We start from the raw sequence: 27,511 nt of genomic DNA on the forward strand, positions 1-27,511 counted from the left end.
TTTTCTAGGCAGCTAAAGTAAGGTGTTGCAATACTGAGTGTTGTAATGTCCCAATCCATTTGTCAACCTGGGCCGCTGGCAGATGCATAACTCCGGAGGGAGTTGGGAATTGGCAAAGCCCCACAAAGGGGACTGTGACTACTCGTGGACTTCTGAGTTAACCATTTGTTTTACAGTGACAAACCTCTTATGTAAATAATAAATCATACAATAAAGCTGTTTTGCCTATAAAATGTACGTCAATTTGTAAAAGCATCAGTTTTAACAGCTTTTTCAAAAATGCACCTATTCTCTGATAACAGATGCCATATAATAAAGTTCAGCTAAAGAGAAAAAAATAACAAACAAGCAAACAAAAACAAATAAACTTTGTGTGCATTGGTAGATATTGAAGGATACATTCAGCTGATTACAGAAGACCTAAAATGAAAATAAAGGGCTTTGTTTACAGATGAACTGATATGCGATGATTCCTTAATTACAGTAACAGGATTATCCTCATTGTGATGCTCTCATCTCATCTTTCTCATCGTCTTTTCAGTCCAAGCGACAAATTCTCTCTTCTTGTTTAAGCCATGAAAGTTGAGGAGGCGAGGCTCTAAAGATGTGGTGCCAGGTTTACACCATGTCACTTACACTTTCCTCTATTTAAAGATTAACTTGTGGAACATTCCTTGTATGTTCTCTAAATCTTTACTGTAATGAAAAACAATAGCAAAATTAGACTTCTCATCCCAATTCAATATAACATGCTAACAAATGTTAGCTATTAACGTGTAATAAAGGTATTAATTGTGAAACAGAGACTAAATATAATTCAATATTTACAAATTAAAATTTTCATAGAGTTCTTCAAAAATTGTTCGTTCTACAAAAGGAATTTCAAAGAAAACATCAAGTGCTTGAAATGACTGAGTAAAATTATTTTAAACAATCAATACACTAATACAGTTTTTATATTATCATAGAATCATAGGACTGGAGGGGACCTCAAGAGGTCATCTAGTACAGTCCTCTGCACTCATGGCAGGATTAAGTATTATCTAGACCATCCCTGACAGATGTTTGTCTAATCTGCTCTTAAAAATTGCCAGTGATGGAGATTCCACAACCTCCCAAGTCAATTTATTCCAGTGCTTAACCACTCTGACAATTAGGAAGTTTTTCCTAATGTCCAACCTAAATCATCCTTGTTGCAATTTAAGACCACTGCTTCTTGTCTTGTCCTCAGAGGTTAAGGAGAACAATTTTTCTCCCTCCTTGTAACAACCTTTTATATACTTGTGGTTCATCCTGTGCACTCTTGCAGGACAGCTACTCCCCTGCGCAAGTGTACAGGATGAACCACAATGTGCCCCATACATAGTGATTTTCCTGCACATGGTTGTAAGCCCAAATATTTCAGGATAGCGCTATTAGAGTGAAGCTCTACTGTCTTACTCACTACTATTGTAAATTGAGAGAAGTAAAATACCAAGAGCCATTTTAAATAACAGTAAACATTTATTTATTCTTAGAATATTTTTTAGAGTTATGAACTGAGGGCCTGAGTTGAGGGACTATTTCCACAAGGAATACTTACTTAGGTAAGGTGTTGCAGGATCAGGCTGAGAAATAGCTGCCCAATAACAATGGTTAGAGATATGGAGAAGGGGGCATCTTTCCTACAAAACTTTCTTCCCTCCCCCTATTGTTACTTGTGACAGTACCATTGATATTCACTGACAATAAGGCCCATAACTTCAGTCATGTTTGACTCCTTTTTCTCTTGCCCCACGGTAGTTGTCCTTCGCTCTCCAGTGGGGAGTGAGGTCGCTCTGCCTCGTTGTAAGGGGCAGTAGTCTTTGGGTTTGGGCTGCACCAGTGGGTCCAAGCTATATGCAGTCTATGGTTCTGGGCCTGGCTAACAAGGCAAACACACACCAATAGTCTGGGGCTCTTGTCCACACCCCTGGGCGGGGCCACGCCCAATATAGTCTTTGGTTTACTGCCCCTCAGCTGGGACTGATACCAATTAACTGTCTGGGGCCCCAGGCCTTGGGCTGGGGCCGGGCTGGCAGCAGGCTACAGCCTAGGCCTTCAGGCCTAAGCAGCCAGCAAACACATAGTCTGCCTTCTGGACAGGCAGATCAGGGAGCAGGCTTTAGCCTAAGCTTGTGGGCTCAGGCAGCCAACAGGCAGACACACTTAATAAGCTCTAGTCCTTTGGGGCAGGGCAGAGCAGGGTTTAGCTTAAGCTTGTGGGCTCAGGCAGACAGCAAACATGGACAGACTTAGGGTTCAGATAGGGGTGAGCACTCACACAGTCTAGGGGCTCCAAAGGGGTTGAGCACCCAGCAGGCAGTCTAGGGTGCTGACAGGAACATTCAAGAGTCACGGCCTCCTGGCCTAAGGTGGGGAGTCAGCCACCCCAGGGTTGGGGTGGCAGGGGGATGCAGGCCCACCCAATTCCCCCACTACATCCCAGCTGAGGGCCCTAAGAGTAGCAGAGAGGTCTGCAACTGGGATGGCAGGGATACGGCTGCAACATGCTGACCTAGAAGCAGTAAGCCTGGTAGCTGGACAGTCACTGGCTGCCCCTGGGCTACTTCCTACCTCCCCGGGTTTGGTACCTCTGGCATCCACCAGTCCTCAGGCTCCTCTGGGTAGACAGCCAACAGTAGCCCCAGCAACTCCTTGTCTGGGTCCATCTCCTCCAGGGGCAGAGTGAAGCAGTGTAGATTCAGCTCCCAGGTGCCACAGCAGGGCAAAGACATCCATCTCCTCAGCTGGCTCCCACTCACCTGAGCTGCAGAGCCCTCCCTTTATACTTCCTGTCCCGCCCCGGTACTTTTGGTGAGGGGGATGGGGCAGGTTTGGCTCTGCCCACCAATGGGAGTGTAGTGGTCCATCGCTCTCCAGTCTGGAGGGAAGCCGCTCTGCCTCACTATACCTCCCCCTCAAGTCTGTCTCCGGGGAAGGCAAGGTCTCCTTCCCCCAACCGAGAGAAGTCATCGGCCTTGGTATGGTCTCTACCTGCTCGATGATGTACCATGAAAGCATACAGCTGCAGGTCCAAATACCAGCACATTAGTTGCAGGTTCGTTTCCTTAACAGTGTTCAACTACTTAAGGGGGGCGTGGTCAGTCCCTAGCATGAAGGGTGCCCCTTGGAGGAAGTATCTCAGGGCATTCACAGCCCACTTAACCATCAGAGCTTCCTTCTCAACAACTGAGTAGTTCCATTCTCGGGGTAACAACTTGCAGCTGATATATAATATGAGGTGCTCATCTCCCTTTACCTCCTGGGAGAAGACAGCTCACAGGCCCACCTCCGATGTGTCTGTCTGTAACAGAAACTCCCGGTTAAAGTCCGGGCTGAAGAACATGGGCTCTCGACACAGTTGGTCTTTGAAGGTTTGGAAGGACCATCTGCATCTGTCAGTCCAACACCTGTGTCCGGAACTGTCCTTCTTCAGGAGCTCTGTCAGCAGTGCTGCAACTGAGACAAAGTCAGGGACAAAGCAGTGATAGTAGCCTGCTATCCCATGCAATTTGCAACACCTGTCTCTTTGTGGTAGGGGCCTGCAGCACCAGGACCTTCACTACCAGGAGTCGTACTTGGCCTCGTGCAAGGGTGTACCCCAAATAGGTGGTTTCCTGCCAACCAATTTCACACTTCTTGGGATTGGCAGTCAGGCTGGCGTCCCGTAAGGCTCTAAGGACTACGGCTAACTAGTTGAGATGGTCCTCCCTTGGGCTGCTGTAAATCACTATGTCATCGAGGTAGGCTGTGGCGTAGGCACAGGGAGGCTGTAGAATCCGGTCCAACAGCCGCTGGAAGGTGGCCGGGGTCCCATGGAGACCAAAAGGCACCCAGGAAAATTGGTACAACCCGGTCAGGGAGGGAAAGGCAGTCTTTTCCCAGGAGATCAGGCCCAGGGGAATTTGCCAGTATCCCTTTGTGAGAATCAGAGTACTGATGTATTGGGAATCACTGAGGCAGTCTAGTAGCTCATCAGTCCACGGCACTGGGTACGCACTGAATTTTAAGATGGTGGTGACTCTCCAAAAATAGTCTGGACCTCCTTCTCCACTATTTCACCGGTGTGGCCGGGAAATGGCCTCGTGGTCTATCAGATGACTTCTTCCAGGTTTGTCAATATTCTGTGTTGACCTAGCGTGGTGTGCCATGGCTGCACCGTGAAGGTTTTGGGGAATGACTTCAACAGGCTCTTGGCCTGCCTCAGTTACTCCTCAGTCAGGTATGCCAGACTTGGTGCCAGCCTAACCATTGTGGTCCATGTCTCCCCTTTCACAGTCAGGGTGACCCAGGTCTTGGGATAGAGCTTCACATCCCTCCCCATGGATGCACTGCAGCTGAATGACATCCAATGGCAGGTCTGGACACAGGGTGAGATCCTGGCGGATGAGAGTCTGCCTGCAATCCGAATCAAGGAGAGTGGATACCTGGACTCTGTTCATGCTAAGGGGGATTTATCAGCTTATCCAAGGAAGCTTACAGGCCCGGGCCCTCCCCAAAATAGACTTGGCCAAAACTGCAGTCTATCATGGGATATTCTCATTTGAGATGTCCAAATTGGCTGCAAGTGAAACCAGGGCTGATCTCGGGGTGACAGGGCCAGTCTGTAGAGCTGGGCATTGGTGTGCCTGCAGCCTGGGCCTTCCCCAGGACGGTGTTGTACAGAGTGGGCATTGGGGCTTACTGACTTCCCATCTCTCAGGGTGTCTTGGGCTGGGCTGGGGTTTGCTACTTCGGGCCTTGGTCTTCTCTTCCCGGAGGAGCGGGGGAGACCATCAACAGGTTCACAGGTCGAGCCCCAGGCCCAACAGTGGCCTCTGCCACCAACAAGTCATCCATCAGTGTCTCGTGTTGGAAGGATATATATGAATTGTTTGAGCACTTTTTCAGTGACTTTGGCCCCCATTGGGCTGGAGCCAGCGCCAGCAGGCATCCTTCAGCTGCTGGGCTGCCACCCTCAGTTGGGCCCCAGGAGGGTAGCTCTTCTTCTGGAGTCACTGCCAGAATGTCTCTGGTGTGATCTTAAGTGCATCAAGGATGGCAGCCTTCAACTACCCATACTCTTGGGCTTCCCTACCGGGACCTCCCAGTAAATGGCCTGGGATGAGCCAGATAGAATGGCCCATTTCTCCTGTATAGGCGACCCTGCCAAACATGGTAAGGAAGGCTTTGGGATCATCCTTGGGGCCCATTTTTGCCAAGCGCACAGGCACCGTGTGGTCAGCTGAGGTTGCAGCATCCCTGGAGTTGTGGGGGTCGGCAGAAGTGCTGCAAGCACTGTTGTTGTTGCTCACAGTTCTGACCCCCAGTTCTCAAATCAGTTGCTGTTGCTGATTCCTGAGTTGTTGCAGCAGTTGCTGCTGCTGCTGGCTCTTGGTAAGCTATTTAATCAACTTCTCGACCTCCATCCTTCCTAAATTGAGGAAGCGTGAAGGGGTTCTGTCTGCCGCTGCCATTGACTCATCCCCTTATCTCAGAGGGGGCACTACCTGTGATCTCCACCAAGTGTAGTGATCCCTTGCCCTCCAGTAGATACGGGAGGGAAGCCACTCTGCTTCACTTCACCCACACTCCACTTTGTGTGCAAATCTGCTGCTTCTTTTGCCACAGAGTTTCTCTCTAGTTTCATCTTTTTCTTTTTATTTGGCTGCCAAAAGTCATCTCTGCTCTTGACCGCTGTACTCTTTTTGACTTCTCTCTTTGGTCCAATCCTAACTGAATCCTCTGGATAGTATTTGTACTACTAATTCTTATTGTCATTAAGATTATTATGATTATTTGTATAGTGATAAATATTCATAGTAATAACCTGTTTGAAATATTTTCCCCAATATCTAAACTTTATTCAGATATGCATATTTTCAAAATGTCTCTTTTGTTGAAAATTTATTGAAGAACATTAAGATAGAAATGAACTGCAGTTTGATTTCTGGTCATAAATCGTAATATAGACTATTAGCCTCACCAAGGACACTCCCTGATGAGTAAACTGTAACTATCTAAATGATCTCACTAAATACTTTAATGTTTTTTCTTTAAAAAAAGGTAGATCTTTATGCACAAGCAACAGTATTAAACCAGCGTGTGAGTACGCACACTCAAAATGGAAGAAAATTTTCATAATTTTAGTTTGTGATACCCCTTGAGAGGCACCAATCAGCAGTGAAACACCTGACCAGACTCTCTGGTCCGACCAGGCTGTGGCTGACACAAAATGAGGGGCAATGTGCAAAGGTGACTTCCAGATATCTTTGTGGCCCCACTTCTTGGGACAAAGTATGCAGATCTGAAGGCTGCTCTAACTTATGTTGCCTGCGGGTCTTAAGGGGAACATTCCAATAGCCTAGAATCTCCAAGCCACACTGACTTGCAATCTGCACTAGCTGCAGCTTCAAACAGGAGTCTTCAGGTGTTCTACCCAATAAAGCACACAGCAATAATCAGAACTGAAACTATGGCATGGATAACTGTGGTTGTGAGGTCTGCATCTTATAGGAAAAGTTGCAATGTCTCAACCAAGCACAAATGTAAAACTGCACTCTTCATTATTGCTATCCGAAGATCCATGAACAATTGAGAAGCCATTTAGATTTCTAGGCCCCCCTCTTGCAATTTTTAGCTTGCAGATGGATTTCTCTGCCTGTGCAGAGCCTCATTATGCAGTTATCCACCCAAGTGTTAGGAGTGGGTTAGTTCTACCTTAATTAAAAGTCCCTTTCACCTAACCCAACATCTCCGGATTTTGCACATTGAGCCTAGGCAGCCAGCTTTCATCCATTCTTCTCAGGAGTGATTTGTCACTTAGCCAGAACAGCTAACACCTTTTACCACAAACCCTTATTTGACAGACTCACCTAAGAGCTGATTTGGCTGGGATTTTAGCTTTAAGAACTATGTTCCTTATTCCAAACAGAGTACATTATTTAAACCCAAAAGCCTTTTCAGAAACATGCTTTGTTTGCCGTGCAGAAATAGTCCTATTTTCTTTTGCACGTTCCCCTTCCCCGCCTCCCACAGAGCTCTTGCTTTGGCCAGCTAGGAATTGTTCCAAGGGGTTTGTTCAGCTCCAGCAGACTCTTTTTGTCCTGCCTAGATGATGTATAATTTGGATACTTGGACAGGTCTGTTTCTTCAGCAACAGGTCCCCTGTTAAGGGCTATGCCGGGTGGAGCTGTGCGTGATGCACACTGTCAATTTCCAAGCACGGCCCAGGCCCCGGAGCTGCAGTCAACCGCCCAATTACCGCAGCTCAACGGTTTTTGTTTAGCTTAGCAACCCCCGCCCCACCTCTTCCCTGCTGCTCCTCTCTCCGGCACCTGCGGCAACCTGCCAGCCCGCAGACCCTAGCAGCGGCTCGCCAGTAGCGGGGGGACGCTCCGCCTTAGGCCCGGGCTCGGCTGGCTGGAGGTGGGGGGAGGAGGCTCAGCCCCCCTCCCCCGCCGGACAGGCGCTGTCCGCTCCGCGCCCCCGGTTCTGCTTTCGCTGTGCGCGGGGCTGCGAGCGGCTGCGGCCGAGCGCGCAGCCATGAAGGTGGCGGTGTTGGACCTGGGCACTATCTTCGCCAGGCTCTTCAAGCCCTCCGCGGCTCCAGCCCCGGGCCCCGCCGCCTCCTGCTCCCCCGTGCCCGGGGCGGCTCCCGGCTGCCCTGCCGCATCCAGGGCGCTGCCTCCCCCGTCTCCCCTCCATCCTCTGCCCGCCCCGTCCTTCCCCCGCGCTCCCGTGCCCGGCTCCCTGCCCGCCAGCCCTCTGCCGCTCCCCCCACTAGCGGAGGGCTCCCCGGCTTCCGCTGCCGCGGCGCTCCCGGGGCGGGCGGCTCCCGGTGGCGGGGCTAGGGTGGCGCAGCCCCCGGGCGCAGGCTGTAGCTCCCCGCGCCAGACAGCGGCTCCCGCGGACAGAGAGCCCAGTGCCTGTGCAGCCCCCGGCGCCAAGCCGCTGCTTTTCGTCACCCTGCCCGATATCGGCGAGGAGGGGGTGGCCGAGAGCGACCCCGAGGGCGGACCCTGCGCCCCTAGCGCCGCCGACCTAGCGTGAGTGGGGAATGGCTGGGGGGCTGTGTCTGGCTCCCAGATGGTGCGGGGTTTCCCCCGCCCAGGCAGCCAGGGGGTGGGGGCGTTGGGAGAGCCTGGTTTTCTGGTCGAGGAAAGGCTCAGCTTTGTGTTGGGGGGTGTGTGTAGGGTAAGGGGTATTACCCTCCCTTATAAGTATGGAGCTTACATCCTGCCCCCCCTAATGGGTAACCTAACCGCCCTTATCATGCAGCGAGCCCCTGGGGTGCCCAAAGCGCTTCCCCTCTGGGAAGGACCCATGTTTGGGGAAAAAGGTTTAAAATGGTCCTGTGCAAGTCAGCTGTGCTCCTAGGGCCAGAGGGGTTACACAGGTGTAATGAATCCAGAGCAACTCTACCACCGTCAACAAGGTGACTGGATTTATGCCAGGGTATCTGAGATCAGATTCTGTTCTCTCAGGTTGTGTAATACTCTTCTAAATGAAGTTTCACCTTTTCTTTTTATCTTGGTAGGGTAAAATCATTCTGTTAGAAATGGGGCTCAGCAGAGAAACCAGCTAAGGCAAAGGAGAGGGTAAAAGGACCTGCTAGTTTAAATGAGGTGTTGCCTTATGATTATTTTTACGCTTGTGCTCATTGTAAAAGGCTGCTTCAACATGGCTGCTGCGTGTTGAAGTACACATTTGAATTATATTCATAAATATAATGTAAAGAGATACTTTAAAAAGATTGAAAACTTTCTTTATATCTGAACTTTTCCAGCATTGAGTTTGAAAATGCTTAACTTCGACTATAATTAAAGACAACTACACATATCCAACCACTTAAATGTGCATTTTTGGGGATATTCTACTTACAGAAAGTTGTTCCACATTAGAAAACAGGGTAGTTTCTCAGCTGATGTAAAGCTGCAGAGCTCCACTAACATGAAGTGTAGCTAAGCCGATTTACCAGCTAACTACCTTGTCTAAAGTGTTAAAAGAAAAATACATGCTAAAATTATAAAGTTGTGGATATTATATTATGCCCATATCATGCTTCAGTTGCAGCTATAGTTAGCACAGTTATGATCAGAGAAAAACAAATATTTGGTAATGCTAGAATTAGAACATATTTTAATTGGGGTATTTGAAAACAGCTTTATGTTGCAAAATATGTTTCTGGATTTCTTTTAGTCCTTAATATATCATATAAAATTGATATGTGAAATCTACTATTATTTTGATGTGAAAATCATGTTGTACAAAGCTGTAACATTGATTGCTGAGGTCACTTATAATTTCCATTTTCTTGACTTTCTCAGCATAAAAATTTAATATATATCAATGTGATACTATATTAATATTCATAACTTTTGGTAATGCAATATAAGATGGGAGCATGTGGAGGAGGAGAATGCGCAGTGTTCTGAAAGTTAAAGTAACTTGAACTTTGTGAGGAAAACAGGAATTCTGGAAGTGCAGAAAGTCACACTGGTAGAAAAGGCAGGGGAGTGTCAGAGGGTAATAGGGTTATAAGTAATCACCAACATGGATTTGTCAAGAATAAATCATGCCAATGCTATCTATTTCCCTTCTTTGACAGGGTTACTGGCCTACTGGATAGGGGAAAGTTGTAAATGTGATATATCTTGATTTTAGTAAGCTTTTTGCAATAGTGCCTCATGACATTGATATCGTGAGGACAATGATATCCCAAGAGTAGTTATCAAGGTTTGCTGTCAAACCAGGGGGCGTGCATCTAGGAGGTCCTGCAAGGGTCTGTCTTGGGTCTGATAATATTCAATATTCCATTAATGAAAACTTGTATAATGAAGTGGAGGAGTTGTCTTCTTTGATTGCTGTCTGTTAGCTCAAAAGCAACGATGGGCCCAATTGAAATCTGGCCACCCCTCTGTCTCGAACAAAGCTGTGAACCTGGTACATCTTTAAATCTTTTTGTTCTATATCATTCTTCATCATATCTATCCAACACATCCTTGGTCTTCCTCTTATTTCAAGTTTTTGCACTCTGGTATGTACTGTCATGTATGGTATACTTTTAAGCTGCAGTCTTGAACACATTTCCAAACCACCACAGTTGTCTTTTCTGAATCTTCTGTAATAGCATTATTTCTTGCTCTAGCCATTTTCTTATCTCTTCATCTTTTTATTTTCTGCAGTTTTGAAACTGTCAGTATTAACCCCAGAGCCAGTTAATTTCTGCAGTCAAAATCTTTCATTGTCAGATATACTTGTACTTCAGCATTCTGTCCCCATAGAGCATTACTGGCACGACAGTTGTCTGGTATATGCTGATTTTTGTTTTCATTGAAATGTTTTTAGTCTTACAGATCTTGCAGAGTTTTGCAAATGCAGTAGGGCCAGTCTGATTTTTCTTTTTATGTTATCTTCACAATTCCCATTCTTTGATAGAGGTATGTAAGGTACGCACATTTTCCCACTTGTTTTAGTTTTTTGTCTCTGAGTTTAATCTTTACCTCTTTGTCTTGTCTTCCAAGTGCCATAATTTTTCGGTTCTCCATGCTGATGTTCAATATGAATTTTCTGCTTTTATCATCAACTTGTCAGTTATGCTCTCTAAATCCTTCTTGCTCAGTACCATGAGGTCAATATCCTCTGCAGATCGAAGGTTATGCACTGTCGTTCTACATATTAACATGACTCTTCCCATTTCATCTATCAGTGCTACAGCTATCACTGCTTCCAGTACCAAGTTGAACAGATTTTGTGATACCATTCATCCTTTTGTCGCTCCTCCAGTGACCCTGAACCATTTCATCAGCTTCTTGTCTACTCACTGTAGATGTTTTCTATCAGCTTAATCAATTTTTCAGGGATGCCATACATTCTCATAACTTGCCATGAGAATGGAGTGGAGAGTATGATTGTAAAATTTGTGTATGACACCAAGATGGGGGAGTTTGCTAGCACTTTAGGACAGGGTTAGAATTCAAAACTACTTTGACAAACTGGAAAATTGATCTGAAGTCAACAATATGAAAGGCAATAAAGACAAGTTCAAAGTACTGCGCTTTGGAAGGAAAAACAAAAACAAATACACATATTTATAGTGGATGACAAATTGAATATGAGTGAGCAATGTGATGCAGTGGCAAAAAAGGCAAATATCATTCTGGGGTGTATTAACAGGATTGTCATATAGTAAGACACAGGAGGTAGTTGTCCTGCTCTACTTCGCACTGGTAAGGCATCAGCTGCAGTACTTTGTCCAGTTTTGGGTGCTACACGCAAAGAAAGATGTGGACAATTTGTAGAATCCAGTGGAGAACAACAAAAATTATAAAAGGTTCAGAAAGCATGACCTATGAGGACAACTTAAAAAACTTGGCATGTTTAATCTTGAAAAAAGAAGACTGAGCAGGGTACAATAAATCTTGCAATGTGTTAAAGGGCTGTTATGAAGAAGTTCAGTTATTCTACATGTTCAGTAAAGGTAGGACAAGAAATAATGGGCTTAATCTGCAGCAAGGAGATTTAGGTTAGGTATTAGTAAAACATTTCTAACTGTAAGGATAGTTAAGATCTGGAATAGGCTTCCAAGGGAGGTTGTGGAATCGCTGTCATTGAAGGTTTTTATGAACAGGTTAGACAAATGTTAGAATATACTTGGCCCTGTCCTAGTGCAGGAAGATGGACTAGCTGACTTCTTGAGGTCCCTTACAGCTCTACATTTCTATGATTCTATGATTTTTGGGAACAGTTTTGGATAAGAGAGCTGAAGGGGACAGTAGTCAAGAAGAGAGAAAAACTAGGGTATGGGCTAGTATATTGGCAGTAATCATAAAAGAAGTGGCAAAGTTTGTTATTGTAGAGGAAGAAACAAAAGGACTTGGTAAGAGCCAAGATAGAAGGGGAGGAGAGGCTGTTGAAGATGACTTCATGGGAGTTGATGATGACTCATGGTTATGACTCTTGGTAATAGCACATAGTGGTAAAATCAACAGAAACAGAGAAAGGGATAGAGGAAAAAGATTTAGGAGAGAAGATAAATCAGTTTGATTCATTGAGTTGAGGTTCTGGGGAGAGATCTGGGGGAAGTGTTAGAGAGGGAGGAGTATAAGATGAGAGGTCAAGAAAGCAGAAGTAGATTCGGGCGTCATGAGCATAAAGACAGTGGTTGAAGTCAAGGGAATGAATGAGATCACATAGTTGAACAGAGTGTAGTATGAAAAAAGAAGGGACAGTGGATGGATCCTGTAGGACTCAGACTGAGTGACACTAGGGACAATCTACCCCGCTTTAAAATGAGAGAAGATTTAAGTATACTAGAGAACTTACAGCGTGCGGCAGCAGGGTCCACAAGGACAGATAGAATGTGGCAGGCCAATGCCTGGTAGACTTACACTACAGCTTGTTGCAACTAAGTGTTCCTATAGACATGCCCTGGCAGAAGTGCAGTTTTGGTAGTATAACTGCATCTGTAGCATGGGATTTTGCTGGCATAGCTGTCAGTCAGAGATCATAGCTCACCCAGCTCTGACCAGCATAGCTATGGGCTCAAACAGATGTGGAAGAAGAGATGAAGCCACCAAAAGAGACATTGAAAGAACGAGTTGTAAGGTAAGAGCAGGAGGAGGAAAGTCCTGAATTAAGAAAGGAGAGGTCATGAAAAAGGGCAAAAGAATTAGAGGCAAAGCAGCAGAAAGGTCAATGTGAATGAGACTTACACTTTGCAAGTTTTTTTTGAAGGAAATTAGAGAGGACTTGGAACCTAAGTGCCAAATGCCCAAAACAAGATTAAAGCTACTCTTAGTTGGAATAGCCTGTGCTCTGTATTATACAGTTGTATGATGAGCTATGTGTTAGAAAATTTCCTCCGGCGTAACTCCAGAAATTCCTGTTCGTAATGGTTATGTTTGGACTTGAGCGCCCATATAAATGCTGTTGCTGTAATAGAAGGCTATAGTCTAATTGCCGTGTGTTGCAAAACTTGGTCTTCACATGAACAAAAAGAGGCCTTGGTGAGAGAATAGACTTGGTGTTATCCACTAAAATTATGAAGATATACCACAGCATTGTAACTGAATTTATCATAGTATTTGTGATATTTCCCTTTTAAAACAGAAAATGTCATGTAGGTGATAGAAAGGTGCTTGTCTGTAATCTGGAAAGTCCATTTGGCAAGTACTTAGGGTTTACACTTCACATCCTGCCTAGTGCTTTTTGCTTTGTTGCAGTGGGATGCCTTTGAAGTTAATGTTATTTCTGGGGACCTTTTATTTGATATGCATTTATGCAGGGATGGAGTAGTAATCTCAGTGTTGAGAACTGTATTACAATAGACGCATGACTGACCATCTGTCCTTTAGGATAAGAAGAAAAAAATATTTCTTATTGCCAGCTAACCAGCAATAAGTTTTTAACAACAGTACCCTGTCATGTGGATGACATGATATTAATGGTATTATTTTAATCCAGCTAACAGTTTCTGTTTATCTAAAAAATTGGATGAACAGTAAAGTCTCCAACACTGTATTTACTGTGATCTGATTTTCTCTCTCTCTTTTGGTCTTGTGATTCACATTTGATTATTAGTAGATGTGATTTTTATCAGTGATACTACATTTTTGGGGGGTGAAAAACATTGTCAACACCAGGTACTAAGCCAAACTAATTTAAAGCTTTGATAAGCATAATTTATATTTATTTTATATTTTAAGACAATAAATTACCATCTTAATCAAGAATAAAACATAAGTAAAGCAGATAGAGCAGGGTACCATAATGTGGCACAGGTAAGCCACTTGTCATCATAAAGGTGGTCTGATCTGGATTGTTCTATCCCCCTCCCCATTAAACACACACATCCTTTACTTTGTCTTATAACATTGCATAGGTGCAATTTATTAAAACTACCTCATCTGTAAATAGTTCATTATAAATATTTTTTCTAATACATTTTTACTTATTCTGCAATGCTCTAATTGGTAGCTCTTTATCTTTTTTAAGTCATTACTTTCATTTATTCATTATTTCTTACAACAGTTGTCTTATTGTTACTTATGTGCTTCTTACGGCCTTGCAGTTGCTGGCTAGTTTTGTCCAGTCAGTGTTTATCCTCTCTAGTCATTCTTCCTTGCATCTGGCTAGTAAATTACATAGTTTGTTTCACTTTGTCCTGTTGTCTACATAGGCCAAGAATCCACTGTAGAAAAAAGACAAACTAAGGGTACGTCTACACTGCACGATTATTTCGAATTAGCTTAAACCGATATTACAAAACAGATCTAATAAAATCGGTTTAGCGCGTCCACAGTGGGTCCGAAATCGATTGTTTGCGTCATGGGTCCAACGCTACATCGATTTTCAGGAGCGGTGCACTGTGGTGAGCTGTTCCTCCAGCTATCATAGTTCCCACTTCCGTGTTGAGAGCACAGTGCTGAGGGGCAGAAAACACTGCCCCGGGTGGTGGCTGGGTACAGCCTCACCCCCCTTTGTGAAGGCAGCAGACAGACCCTTTGGCGCCTTTTTTCGCGGAGTGCATTGAGCAAACACTCACTGAGCACAGCAATCTTTTCTTTTTTTTTCCGTGGTGGTGGGGGAAATAAACTGAGGATCTGTTCCCTGAACCACGCAGACACTGTGTTTGAACCTACAGACATTGGGAGCCTCAATGCAAATATGTTCAGAGACTGCTGTGGGATGTGGATAGCGGAGTCCTCAGTACCCCTCCTCCCTCAGGATCGTCCATTGAGCGCTCTGGCTTCCCGTTACGCTTTACACAGCGCTGTGTATCCTGGAGTTTTTTTTTCAAACGCTTGGATTTCGTGTTCTGTAACGGAGCTGGTACAACATTGTCTCCCGCATACAGCGATCAGACCTAGTACTACCCGTACGGTCTATGCTGGAGCTCTTTTTCGATTTCAAACTGCTCGCCAGCCGTGCTATCAGAGCTCACGCTGGGCAAGCAGGAAAGTAATCAAAAGGTCCGGGCTTTCCTGTTACCTGCCCGCTAGCTCGATTTCGATTGCTGTCCAGGCGGTCAGTGCTGCCACTTGGGATCGCGCCCGGGGCCAAATAAGTCGATTTCTCACTGACGCCTCAATCGAGTTCTCACTATCGAATTTTAGCGCTACTCCATCTCGTTTGGAGGAGTTCCGAAATCGATTTAAGGAGCCATTTAACTCGATATTAATGACGACGTCGTGTGAACGGATACAGCGTTAAATCGGTATATCGGCCATTAAACCGATTTGAAGTCACAGTGTAGACCTGGCCTAACTTTCTAGCTTTTTAAATGCAACCTTTGAAAGCTGTGTCAATAACGTACACAGCAAAAAAAAGTTTTTTACATTTCCTTATAACAATGTACATTTATTTCTTTACACTTTAATGACCTTGTCAACTTTGTGTCTATTTCAAAGGTTAGATTTTTCAAAATTGTTATGTAGTTGTCAAAATCGAAATTCAGTGTTTTGGGCACTATGCAGTGCAGAAAGTCTGATCAGCACTATACACATACAAGACTTGCAACTAATTATCCTTTTATTGGATTGTATTAATTAACCTGAACATAGTCTTCTCTTTGAGAAGTTGAAAAGTATCATCCATCTTTTAAAAAAAATAGGAACAGAAAGTAACACACACATTGAATTATTACACAGATTATAACCAAATATAATTATGAAGACATTTAGTATCTCAGAGCTTTTGGTGGGGACATTTTTTTCCATTTTATGTATGTATGTACAGTGCCTACTACGGTGGGGGCCTGATCCTTCACTGAGGCCTCTAGATTCTACCATAATGCAAATAATAATGAAAGACTTGTTGTTTGCTTTTTAGATACTCAAGGGTTACACTAGCAGAAGCAAACAGGAAAGGATTTGTGGCCATTAAATGAGCAGTTTATTAGGTGGGGATACTAACCACCTAGGACTTGATTAAATTAGTGTCTGATTCAGTAGTCATTGAAGCTGTTGAAAGACTCTCATTGATTTCAGTGACTCTGGCTCATGATTTTAGGTCCTGATTCAGTGGGATGATTTGTATACTTAAAAACAAGCATTTACTGAAGTTCCTAGCTGAGTTGGGGCCTTTGATAGTAATAGCCCCTGTAAACAAAAGATTTCCTGAATTACCTCTTGGAGCTAGAAATAAATTATGGAAAAGCACTAGAACATATATGAACAAACCCTAAAAATAAAAGACTTTGCTAATTTATTGACTAAATGCATAGTTTAAAATCTCACCTGGCATAATTTAAGCCAAGGGTTTGGGAAATGCCAGCAGAAACACTCAGGCTAAGCTACCTATTCATCTCTAACAAGTCTAATAGCTATACAAAATAAAACTAAGCTCTACTGAGGCAAAGCAAAAATAAATGTAAGCTTTCAAAATGATAGATATTACTGAAGCTCCTATTAAAAAGTTAAAATATATCCACAAACACAGATAATTGTAGAGGAGTTGTATAAAAATGCGTATTATCAAAATGCCAATATCATATGCTCAGTAGCTTCATAATCCAGTTAGAAAGCATTCATATTGAAGAAGAGCACTAGGAGAATGTCAACAAATTTTGAACAGTTGAGACATCTTGTAAGATCACATTTTCCCACTCTTTCATCCAAAATGCAAGTTTGGGCCTCAGTGTGTATTGGGTGGTCTCCACATACATAGGGCACTTCTAAGTGTATTTGTTAGTACAGAATGCAGCTAGATAAAAAGTAAAACAAAAACAACCCGTAGTTATTTATTAGAACCAAAACAACACAAATGATTTGGAACCTACAAGTTGCGTAATAACTAACAGTGGGGTGATGGTTGTGGCTCCTTTGAGTCCCCACCAAATTCCAATTCGGACTATTAATGATGTCCTTCCTCTGTTTGTACTGTCAGGAAGGAGTTAAAATTTAGCCAGCAGAAAAAAACAGAAGCTGCTAAGAAACAAGGATATAGTTTCTGTCAATACATGATAATTTAGCTAACAGCTAAGACAAAAAACACAGAACAAGCAAGAATATTTCAGTAGCTCAAAAGGCACTGACAACTGTAAACAATTAAGCTTATATGGTCAATGCCCTCCCAGTAACTCAGTTCTTCAAACAGAATAAACCCTCTCATCACAGCCCACCAGATATCTGTAAGCACTCATCCTTACCCTCCTTCCCCCGCAAGGTAGTCATAGACATTTAATGCAATTAGGGTGACCTCTATATGTATGTACTGTTCTTATTTTTATCTTTGTTCTAGGTTCTCTCTTGACTTATAACAATGGCTGTCTTTGTGTGTACAGATAAATGCAAATGAATTAATAAGAGAATGTATATTACTGGCCACTAGAGCACCGTATTTTGGAATCTGCCTGTCAGTTTTTCTGGTACCATGAATAAACCCCCATCAGTATTGTCTGTGGTTGCCTGGTTCTTGGGGAAAAGAACCTCTTTGCCTAACAATTTCACAAGGGAGTTGTCCCAAAAATAAAATAAAATAAAATAAACACAAACAAAAGAGAGGTCTTTTTCTCCCTCTCTCTCCCTTAAGAGAGAGGGGAATAAGAGTAAAGGAAAAGAAAGGCAAAGGTGGTTTGTCTCTTAGGTGGTCAGTCTTTTTTGGGGGTCACCCCTCTGGGGCTTGGTTTATCAGCAGGTATAGTGTCTATAATTAGGGTCTGCCTCCTGCCCCTCCTCCTGAGAGCACCTTGCTTTAAAGCTGGTCCATGTAAATTCAGGGGTGGTAAGGCCTGGAACTGTCTTTCTGTTGACTTATCTGTCTCTGAGGTACAGCAGTCATCTTCTTGTTCACCACCCCTTCCTGTGGCAGGTTTCCCTTTTTAAGCTCCCTTTCCAAGCATAGCAAGCCTTACAGGTGTGCCTAGTTATGCGGAAGAAGCATAGAAGAGCTTGTTAGTCTCCACTATACTAGAGTAAGAGTGTGCCCCTTCACACTAACCTACATAACTGTATGGTTCTGTCTTTATAAGTCTGATCCTCCCTGTCCACTTCCCTTCCTTTTTTGTTACATTGTGTCTTGTTTCAAAATAATTTGCAAGCTTTTTGGGGCATTGCCTGTGCTCTCTATAGGTTTATACAGGACCTGACTCCTAGCTGTATTACTGCAATACAAATATCAATAATGGTTAAAAATGAATGTAGTGGTCTGATCCTCATCTCCATTTGCACACATCACAAAAGCTCAGATAATTGCACAAGTGCATGACTTGCACACTGCTCAGGACTTGCTGTGGGTAAGAATTGAGGTTCATCAGCAGAGTTGTCTGAGGAAGGCTGTGCAGTGCCTGCATTCATCATGCCTGAATCAGGTCAATGCTGTGTATCTAATTTCATGAATACTAAAGTTATCCTTTTTTCCCCCTTTTTTGAGTAAGAAAAATAAAGCAGAATGTAATGCAATCTGAATTTATTTTCCTAGTGAAAAGTAGAGGATGTAATTTATTAGACAAATTAAAAGATGGATCTGATTATTGTTAGTTAATTGTTGAAGAGAAATTGCTGCCTATCTTACAACGGTTGATGAGTAAACACTTTGAAATCTACTTTCTGTCATTTAAAATTGGTTGCGTATTCTTGCTCAGATCTTAGCTAGACATGCACTACAAAATGCTTGCTTCCTTTTATTAAACTATGTCCTTCAGAGTTCAGACTCCTCTATTTGATATAATTTATGTTCTTTGTGTATTTTTAATAGTAAATTAAATATTTTATTCATACCCAAATGGCATGTAACAAAAATATATTGTCTGTCTTAAAAAGAAAAAAACATACCAAGAAGATACACAGCAGAAGGAATAAGATATGGTACTTGGAGAAGGAAAGTCTATACCTCTACATTAGCATTTTTTTAATTAGATGATTCCACTTAAGCTTTTAGAAGCACCCAAATTAAATATTAATAACTATAGTCCTCCTTACCTTGAGTTCAGATTTAAGTTGGTCTAAATTACAAAGTATATTTTTGTCGCTTAGTATTTAAGCACGAGGTAGTTTTCTGCTCATTCAAACATAAAATCCTTTTCCATGAGTTTTTTTTTAATATTAAAATGTGATTGGTCTTTTAAAAAAAACATTTATTGAAAAGTAACCATTCAGCTAAATAAGTATTCATGTTCTACTTCATCATAGTTTTCCTCAACTACTTTAGCGTGATTGCATCCTGAATAAATTGAAATACCAAAAAGACACACAATCTGGAATTCAGTTCTCCCTACTGTATTTACATAGGCTGAATACGCCGATCACTCAAATTCTTTCAATTCCATAATAATTAGAGAAAAGTCTGAAGCACTGGAAGAGGTGTAAACTGCTGTGCGGTCAAAAAGGATTCCACCCTTCCATCCCCACAGCCTGATTGGCTAGGTATGTAACAGGGGTAGGCAACCTATGGCACAGGTGCCAAAGGTGGCACGTGAGCTGATTTTCGGTGGCACTCACACTGCCTGGGTCCCGGCCACCGGTCCGGGGGGCTCTGCATTTTAAATTAATTTTAAATGAAGTTTCTTAAACATTTTGAAAACCTTATTTACTTTACATACAACAATAGTTTAGTTATATGTTATAAACTTATAGAAAGAGATCTTCTAAAAATGTTAATGTTTTACTGGCACGCGAAACCTTAAATTAGAGTGAACAAATGAAGACTCGGCACAACACTTCTGAAAGATTGCCGACCCCTGGTATATAATGAATTCCTCTCCAACAGGGCCCAAGAATGATAATATGCAATTGTTTGTTTTTCTCCTCCCCACAACTCCCCTCCTCCAACCCCAAAACAAAGCACCCTCCCCTGCAGAGTTCTGTAAAATCTATCCTGCTCTGCACTATTCAGTATGAAATCATTTGGAAATGAGATGCCATATACTCCACCATCAGCAATACACTGGTGACACTCAGCTGTATACGTCCTCTTCCAGAGTTGCAATTAGTGCTGTTTTAAGGATAAAAAATGCCTAGAGGAGATCAGAATATGGATGAAGAACAGCTGGCTCAAACTTAAAATGGACAAGACAGAAGTGATATTGGTTGGAAATACTCTGAAGAACTTATTGAGTCACAGCCAACCTCCCCCTTTTCTATCAAAAGCATCTGCCCCCGTTTGTCAAAGTGGTACTAAACCCTGGAGGTCCTGTTTAACTGTGCACTTAACTTTTCATGTCAGAATTTAGAAGATCAGGTTCCATCCATGATGTCATCTTCCACCTCCAGTTTGTTCCCCTGAGTCTTGGCTTCAGCATTCAAAATCAGTGGTCACTTTCAAAAAGGGGGCATAAGTGACTTGTGGAAGGTGACAGAGTGAGATGGAAACAGAATCCTAATCCCTTGAGTCCCAATCTCCTTTTCCAAGTGCTAGACAATTAACATATATCTTTTTCACTCTAATGTGTAGTATCCTATACATAACATTATAGTGTCACTTAAAAATACTGTAACTAGAAGAAAGCTTTAAAATGATTTGTGGTGCATTGGCAGGATATTGTTGGATTTGGGATTAAGTGAAAATATATGAGTAACAAAATATTTGGTGCTAAATCCTAATTAACACAACATCTCTGAAATCAATGGGAGCTCTCCTTTTAACTTTCCTGGGACTAGGATTTGCTCCTATATAGCTGTTCTTTGGATAGTGCTCTTCATGAAAAGAAGGTTTGGTCCCCGGGGCTACCTGCCCAGGGCCACCCGAACAGCGGCCAGTCTGGCTGGCCCCAGGGCCACTCCAGCCGCCGCTGGTCCAGCTGGCTATGGGGCTGCTCCAGCAGTGGCCGGGAAGGCTGTCCCCAGGGCCACTTGATCAGCTGGCACCAGAGCCAGCTGTTTGAGCAGCCCTGGGGTCAGCAACACTGCCTGCCACAGAAGTCTCAGAGGCCAGAATCTGGGCAGTGGAAAACAAGCTTAATGCCACATTTTCTCCTTTTCCCCCTGAACTGTGCCTTCTGAGCCTCTTAAGATATGTCTGCACTGCACACCACTGGTGGCTGTGTGTAGGATGTATGTAGCAATACACTGCAGTGAAAAGCAAGCTATGCCCACATTGTAGCATTAATTACATGTGTCAATGAAAGGCTCTGATGCTGGGGCAGCAGTGGGGAAAGGCTCTGGCAGTGGGACACAACTCTGCTAAAAATAGAATGTAGACAGGGGAGGCACTGCTTGAGTGTGTAGGGTACATAACCACAGGGCTGTCTTTATTTACATAAGCAGTGCCTCACCATCTACACTGGTACTTATACCTGTGCTGGGAAGTGTGCAGTGTATGTACTCTAAATGCCACCATAAAGAGGGTGTAGTGGAGACGTACCCTTAGGAAGGGCAGCACAGAACCTGTCCCTTGTTGAATTGAGGGGACTGTGTTCTATTTATCTTCATGTAATTTCTCTGATATTTCAAAATGTGGGCACGGGTGTATAATTTACTCCTCTGTACAGAAAAAAGACAGTATTAGATGAATTTCCAGTGTGTGTGTGTTGGTATGCATAGGCTGTAGGGAGCGAGGGAAAATACTTCACAGCATGTTGAATATTGTGGCTAAGAAGTATAGCAAACTTTAAATCCTTCTAATAAACAGCCCTTTTTTATTCTTTCTTCGCTACTAATTTTGTACAGTTTTTTTTTTTTTTAGCAATAATACTTACACACCCTTAAGAATGGTATTTCTATTCAATTCTCCTCCTTCTCCTTTTGTGCCAGCAAGCTGATTACAAAACAATAAGATATAACTGCATAGGTGATATCACTTGAAATACTGATATCAAAAAGTTTGGAAATGCTTGAAAGGAGTGGTCAATATCTTACGGTTTCAAAACTCCTACCCAGTTTGTGATGTAGGATTTTCTTTTAATTTTAACCTCTCTTTTATTTTTAAAGGTGACTTTTGTTTGCAGTACAGCTGGGCAAAAAAGTTTCTTTTTGTTTTTTGCAGGGTGAGGGGATTGCCAAAAAAAAAAAAAAGGTAAAAATTATTCACAACTCTAGTTCACAGTAAAAGAACGGTTTTCCTCATTGCCAGTTCAGCATCTTCTCCTTGGGAAGGGGCTTGAGGACATGAAAGGGAATAGAAAGTGAATTTCAATTTGTGCAGTATAAGACTGATCATCCCATGGACAAATGTGGTTTCTCCTACTCTCCTACTCTACTGAATGATCATGAACCATTTTAAGAGAATTTGCACCAAAGCTTTAGACAACCAAGGGGGCTTTAACTAGTACATGTGTGGTTTCTAGACACTCCATCTGTAACCCACACATCTTGTGGGTATGGTCTTCTGTTCCATCTAATAGCACTGAGACCACTTAGAGAGAGAATGAAAATGAGTATGCTCTACAGCCTTAACTAACAACCAGTTGGCTTTTTGCTCATGCAGAAGAGGCTCACACACTAAGCTCCAGAGGTCCCTAGTTCGAGGGGTCTGTTGGCATTACTCATGCACAGAAAGTGACCACATGATTTGGAATCCTTCCTAAGATCTGTAAATCAAGTTATATTCACACATCAGTAATAAATTTATGTAATTTAGCACTTAGTTAACAATTTTGTTGATGATACGTGAGTCATAAGAGCATACAGCTCAATTCTCATAGCTGGATGAACTCCATAGTGTAAACAGGAGTAAAAAAATTACTTTTTGTCACTAAAGTACAACAAACAGATACGATATGACTCCTAATAAAAGGATCTGTTGGAAGGGAGATATTTTTACATGGCCACTTTGATACCATAACTAAAATTTAAATAGAAAAAATACCACTACAGTGTGCAGCTGATTGCAGCATCCAGGGCCTGTCTGACAGAAGTACCAAAGAATTATCTTTGCCTTGATATAGAAATTGACTCTGAAACTGAAGAATTACAGTCAGAGTGAATTTGGAAGGAAGCCCATTGCTGGATTGTCTGTGAAACATACTGCCTTTGGGGAAAGAAAGTTTTATACTGCTAGTTTGAATGTTTCTTTCAGATTCCCTTTTTTACTTCTTGATGGTGTCTGTATTAAGTGTTGTTATTATTTTCTGCATATATTGGCCACAAATACGTTGTCTGTGCTTTTTCATATTTAAAATCTTTTGGCCTCTAGTATGTGGTGTAGCTTCATTTGCTCCATTTTTACCAAAAATTAAGGTTTTTCTTCTGATCAAGATGGAATGCTGGTAAAACCCTGCTCTTCATGTGGCCACATTGCCCTGCTTCTGGAAGGAAGAAATACAGGGTGCTTCTGTTGGATGACCACACAGATTTTTTCAGTCAAGCTTCTGTATGATGTGGAATTTTGCCGTGGAAAGGGAGCATTTGTTGCTGTGTCTGCAATTTATGGATTGGGGAAAAAAGTTACTTTGTGAAAAATATATTCCCGCAATCTGATTAAATAATTCTCCTATCCTAGAATAAAATGTAGCATAAATTTCACCTCGTTATTGTTTTTATATTGAGCTCATCACCAGGATATCTGAGCATTTTACAAGCTAATGCATCTGGTATATGTAAAAAAACAAAAATGAATTCCCCCTCATTACAGTAGGTTTTTATTTTAATTGTGAGAAAGCTAAACTCACAAGTAAAAAAGTGTTATGTTTTGACTTTCCCTTTATAGCTCATTCAGTATTTCTTTAGTATATTTTCAGTTGTTTCTTCTAATAGCCTATTCTGAAAAGCAGTAATACACCTGTATTTATGACCTTGATATGGCAGAGTACAGTACAGAGTGTATAGTCCTTCTAGTCTCTGAGGTAGTTTGTTGGTAATGGCAGGGTTACAAAATTCAGTTCAGAGATTATAAGAAGATATACTTTATTAATTTAGCTGAAAATATACTGCAGTGAGGTGAACTATATGAATATAATGCAAATAGCTGATATAATTACAGTGGAATGTATTTATTACCTACTGGTAATGCTACTCTTGAGATTCTCCATTCACCATAAACAAGTATTGTACAATTTGTCAGCTTTCACATGTAAAGACTGAACACTTGGTGGTTTTAAAAAAAATAAAACAATACTGTCTCTTGATTTGGTTGCTGCGAGTTAAGACTTTGATTAGTAATGTGAGCTTTGTTCGGGAAATATTGAACCAGAGTATTATAGGTATCCCCACTAGCACCATCCTTAATTAAGGTAGCCTGATACTTCTGTTATAGGCAACTAAAAACATGACATTATAACTCTGCCACACTTTGTTTAGGCTGAAAATTTCCATACTTTGTGCCAGCCTCAGGCTGTATTTGTCTGGAAAATTTCAGCAAAAATGGTTCAGCCATTTCTGAGAACAATATTAGAAAAATATTATTTCTCCCATGTTAAAAATGTTTACAATTGTTTTTATTGAGAATCTCTAGTGCTTCCATGCTTTGGAGAAAGGGCTTGAAATTTGGCTGGAGGGTTGAGTTTGTGTCAAGAGTTGTGCCTTTTGGAAACAGCATCCAAATGATAAGCCTTTGAAAAATCTCAATTTGCAAATTCTAAGTGGAGACTTGTTAGAGTTTGCAGCCAAATTCTCAAAAGATTAATCTGTTCAGAATTTCACTGCAGCCAAGGACTGTAGTTGCTGACCAGGACTTTCCCTGCAATTGCAACTCCTAGCTGCAGTGGTTTTGGGTACTGGACCAGTAAAAGAGAGATTTGATATGACTTGAATATTATCCAAGAGTAACAATTTTAATGTGAAACAGAAGAGTTGTTTTTAAAAATCAGTAATAGAGGCAAATTTGTAGAATATACAATTTGTTTCCAATAAATTGTGTGTGAACATGTTTTGCTTTGTTGTTCTGTGCAGATTCATGTTGGCAAAATCTACATAATTTACAATAGCAGAAGTAAACTGGAGTATTCAGGCTTTTTAGTTTAGCATACTGATAAAACTGTGAACTTCAACAAAATTATGATTTACTAGAAATAAAATAAATGTGGTAAGCATTCATCACCTAAAATTATTATCTAAATTTCCTTAATATTGCTAGAGTCAGATATGTTAAGTAATCTTGTAAAATGTTTGACAGTGTGAAATTGAATGAAAAGGAATGCTTACTTAAGAATATTTTTGAACATATTCCTGGTATTGTACAATATTTCCATATTCCAGCAAACTTTTAAAAAATAAATAGACCCAAATTGTACACTCATTCCTTGCACACAGTTCTCGTTAATATTAGGAATTATAAAGAAACAGATTTATTAAACAAAAAAATCAATTTTTTAAACATTATTTTTTAAAAAGTTCCCCCTAGAAAATAGGAGAACTATCAGAGTGCTAAAGGAAGGATATAACTGCTATAGGGATTGTCATAGTATACTTCCTCAATCTGAACCTTAGAGTCCAAACATGAGGTATTAGCATGAAATCCTCTAAGCTTAATTACCAGCTTAGATCTGATATGCTGCCACCAATCAGAGCTCTGAGTGTCTGATAAACTCTGGTCTCCCCAAAACCTTCCCTGGGGACCCCCAAGACCCAGAATCCTTGAGTCTTACAACACAGGGGAACAAACCATTCCCTTCCCCCTCCTTTCTTCCTCCCAGATTCTTCCCGCCCTGGGTACACGAGGGGAGAGAGGCAGATTCAAGCTCCATGAATCTAAACAAAGGGATTCCTCCTTCTCCCTCCCTTCTTCCCCTCACCCAGAGGCAATACAGATTCAAGCTCCGTGAATCTAACACAAAGAGGAGATTTACCTTTTCCTTCTTCCCTCCAATTCCCTGTTAAGTACAGACTCAATCCCCTTGAGCCTCAACTAGGAAAAAAATCAAACAGGTCTTAAAAAGCAAAACTTTTAATAAAAAGAAAGTTATCTCTGTAATCTAGATGGTAAATATTACAGGGTTTCAGCTTATAGACAATAGAGAAAAACTTCCTCCAGCAGAAATACAATTTAAAATACTTTTAGCCAAATACACATTAAAACTCCACCAGCCAGATACACACTTGCAAATACAGAAAAACAGTTAAAAAGACTCAACTGTCTTTCTACCTTTGTACTTACAAAATTGGAACAGAAGATTAGAGAGCTTTTAGGTATGTGTGGTCACTCTCAGAGCCTAGAGAGAACAACCCAAAATCCAAAAACCACAGACTACGGCTTCCCTCCCTTGAGATTAGTATCTTGTTTCCTGATTGGTCCTCTGGTCAGGTGTTGTTCGTTAACCCTTTCCAAGTGAAAGAGACATTAACCCTTAGCTATCTGTTTATGACAGGAATATCTTTGCTTCCCTCATTTTCTGGAGAACCCACTGATTTAAAGGAATTTGTGTTTCAGTGTTTGGACATGGCAAATGTGAAATTTCTCAGTGTTCTAACTGTGGCCAAGTTTACACTACAGAGTTAGGTCGACATAAGGCAGCTTACATAGACCTAACGCTGTAAGCATCCACACTAAAATGTGGCTCCCACTGACATAACTCATCCACTACACCGACTTAATAACTCCACCTCTGAGAGAGGCATAGTGCTTTAATTGATGTACTTGGTGTAGACCAGGGATCGGCAAACTTGGCTTGCCAGGGTAAGCATCCTGGCAGGCCAGGCTAGGCCAGGCCAGCTTGTTTACCTGCTGCGTTGGCAGGTTTGGCCGATTGCGGCCCCCACTGGCCGCGGTTCGCCACTCCAGGCCAGTGGGGGCTGTGGGAAGCGGCGTGGGCTGAGGGATGTGCTGGCCGCGGCTTTCCACCACCCCCATTGGCCTGGAGCGGTGAACTGTGGCCAGTGGGAGCCGCGATTGACTGAACCTGCCGATGTGGCAGGTAAACAAACTGGCCTGGCCCACCAGAGTGCTTACCTTGGCGAGTTGCGTGCCAGAGGTTGCCGACCCCTAGTGTAGACGCTGCACTGGGAGGAAGGATAGCTCAGTGGTTTGAGCATTGGCCTGCCAAACCCAGGGTTGTGAGTTCAATCCTTGAGGGGGCCACTTAGGGATCTGGGGCAAAAATTGGTCCTGCTAGTGAAGGCAGGGGGCTGGACTCGATGACCTTTCAAGGTCCCTTCCAGTTCTAGGAGATTGGTGTATCTCCAATTAATTAATTTAATAATTTAATTAATTTTAATTAAATTAATTGCTTACGTGGACTGTTGCTGCCTTTCAGAAACCATCCCAAAATACCCATACTGGCAGTTAAATCAGTTCAAGTGCTCCTGGTGAGGACATGCGCCACTGACACAAGGAGCGTAGTGTGGACATGTAAAACCGATTCACTTACTATTGTGCCTGTATGTCGACGTACCTCAGACTTGCCTTGTGTGTGGTTAAATCAAACCCTTATCTTTTTAATATGTTTTCTGTAATTGCCTTACACTTCATTGTAAATCATATCTGTTGAATGCTGCACATTTGTTCAAAAATGTTATGTAGAGCTGGCTGAAAAACAGAACACTTTTTTTGGGAAGGGGAGTCACTGTTAATGTGGGAAAAGTTTGAAATTTCAAAACTGAATATTTTTTGACCAGTTCTACTGTTAGATTACCTTATTATAAACTGTGAAACAGTTCGTAACAAAGCAACAGCTCCTTTGATTTTATAACTGTATTAT

General features: G+C 42.3%; 1 protein-coding gene across 1 annotated transcript in view; it reads left to right on the forward strand.

The window, feature by feature from the left end:
* Window positions 1-7,887: 7,887 nt before the first annotated feature.
* The window catches only part of LOC116835908 (cytochrome P450 4V2-like), a 122,878-nt gene continuing 103,254 nt past the window's right edge, over window positions 7,888-27,511 (forward strand). The window contains exon 1 of the mRNA XM_032799182.1: window positions 7,888-8,048. The gene's annotated coding sequence lies outside the window, so the exon portion shown is untranslated. The remainder of the gene's footprint in view (window positions 8,049-27,511) is intronic.

The sequence above is a fragment of the Chelonoidis abingdonii genome, chromosome 5 (genome assembly GCF_003597395.2).
Source record: "Chelonoidis abingdonii isolate Lonesome George chromosome 5, CheloAbing_2.0, whole genome shotgun sequence".
Lineage (NCBI taxonomy): Eukaryota > Metazoa > Chordata > Testudines > Testudinidae > Chelonoidis > Chelonoidis abingdonii.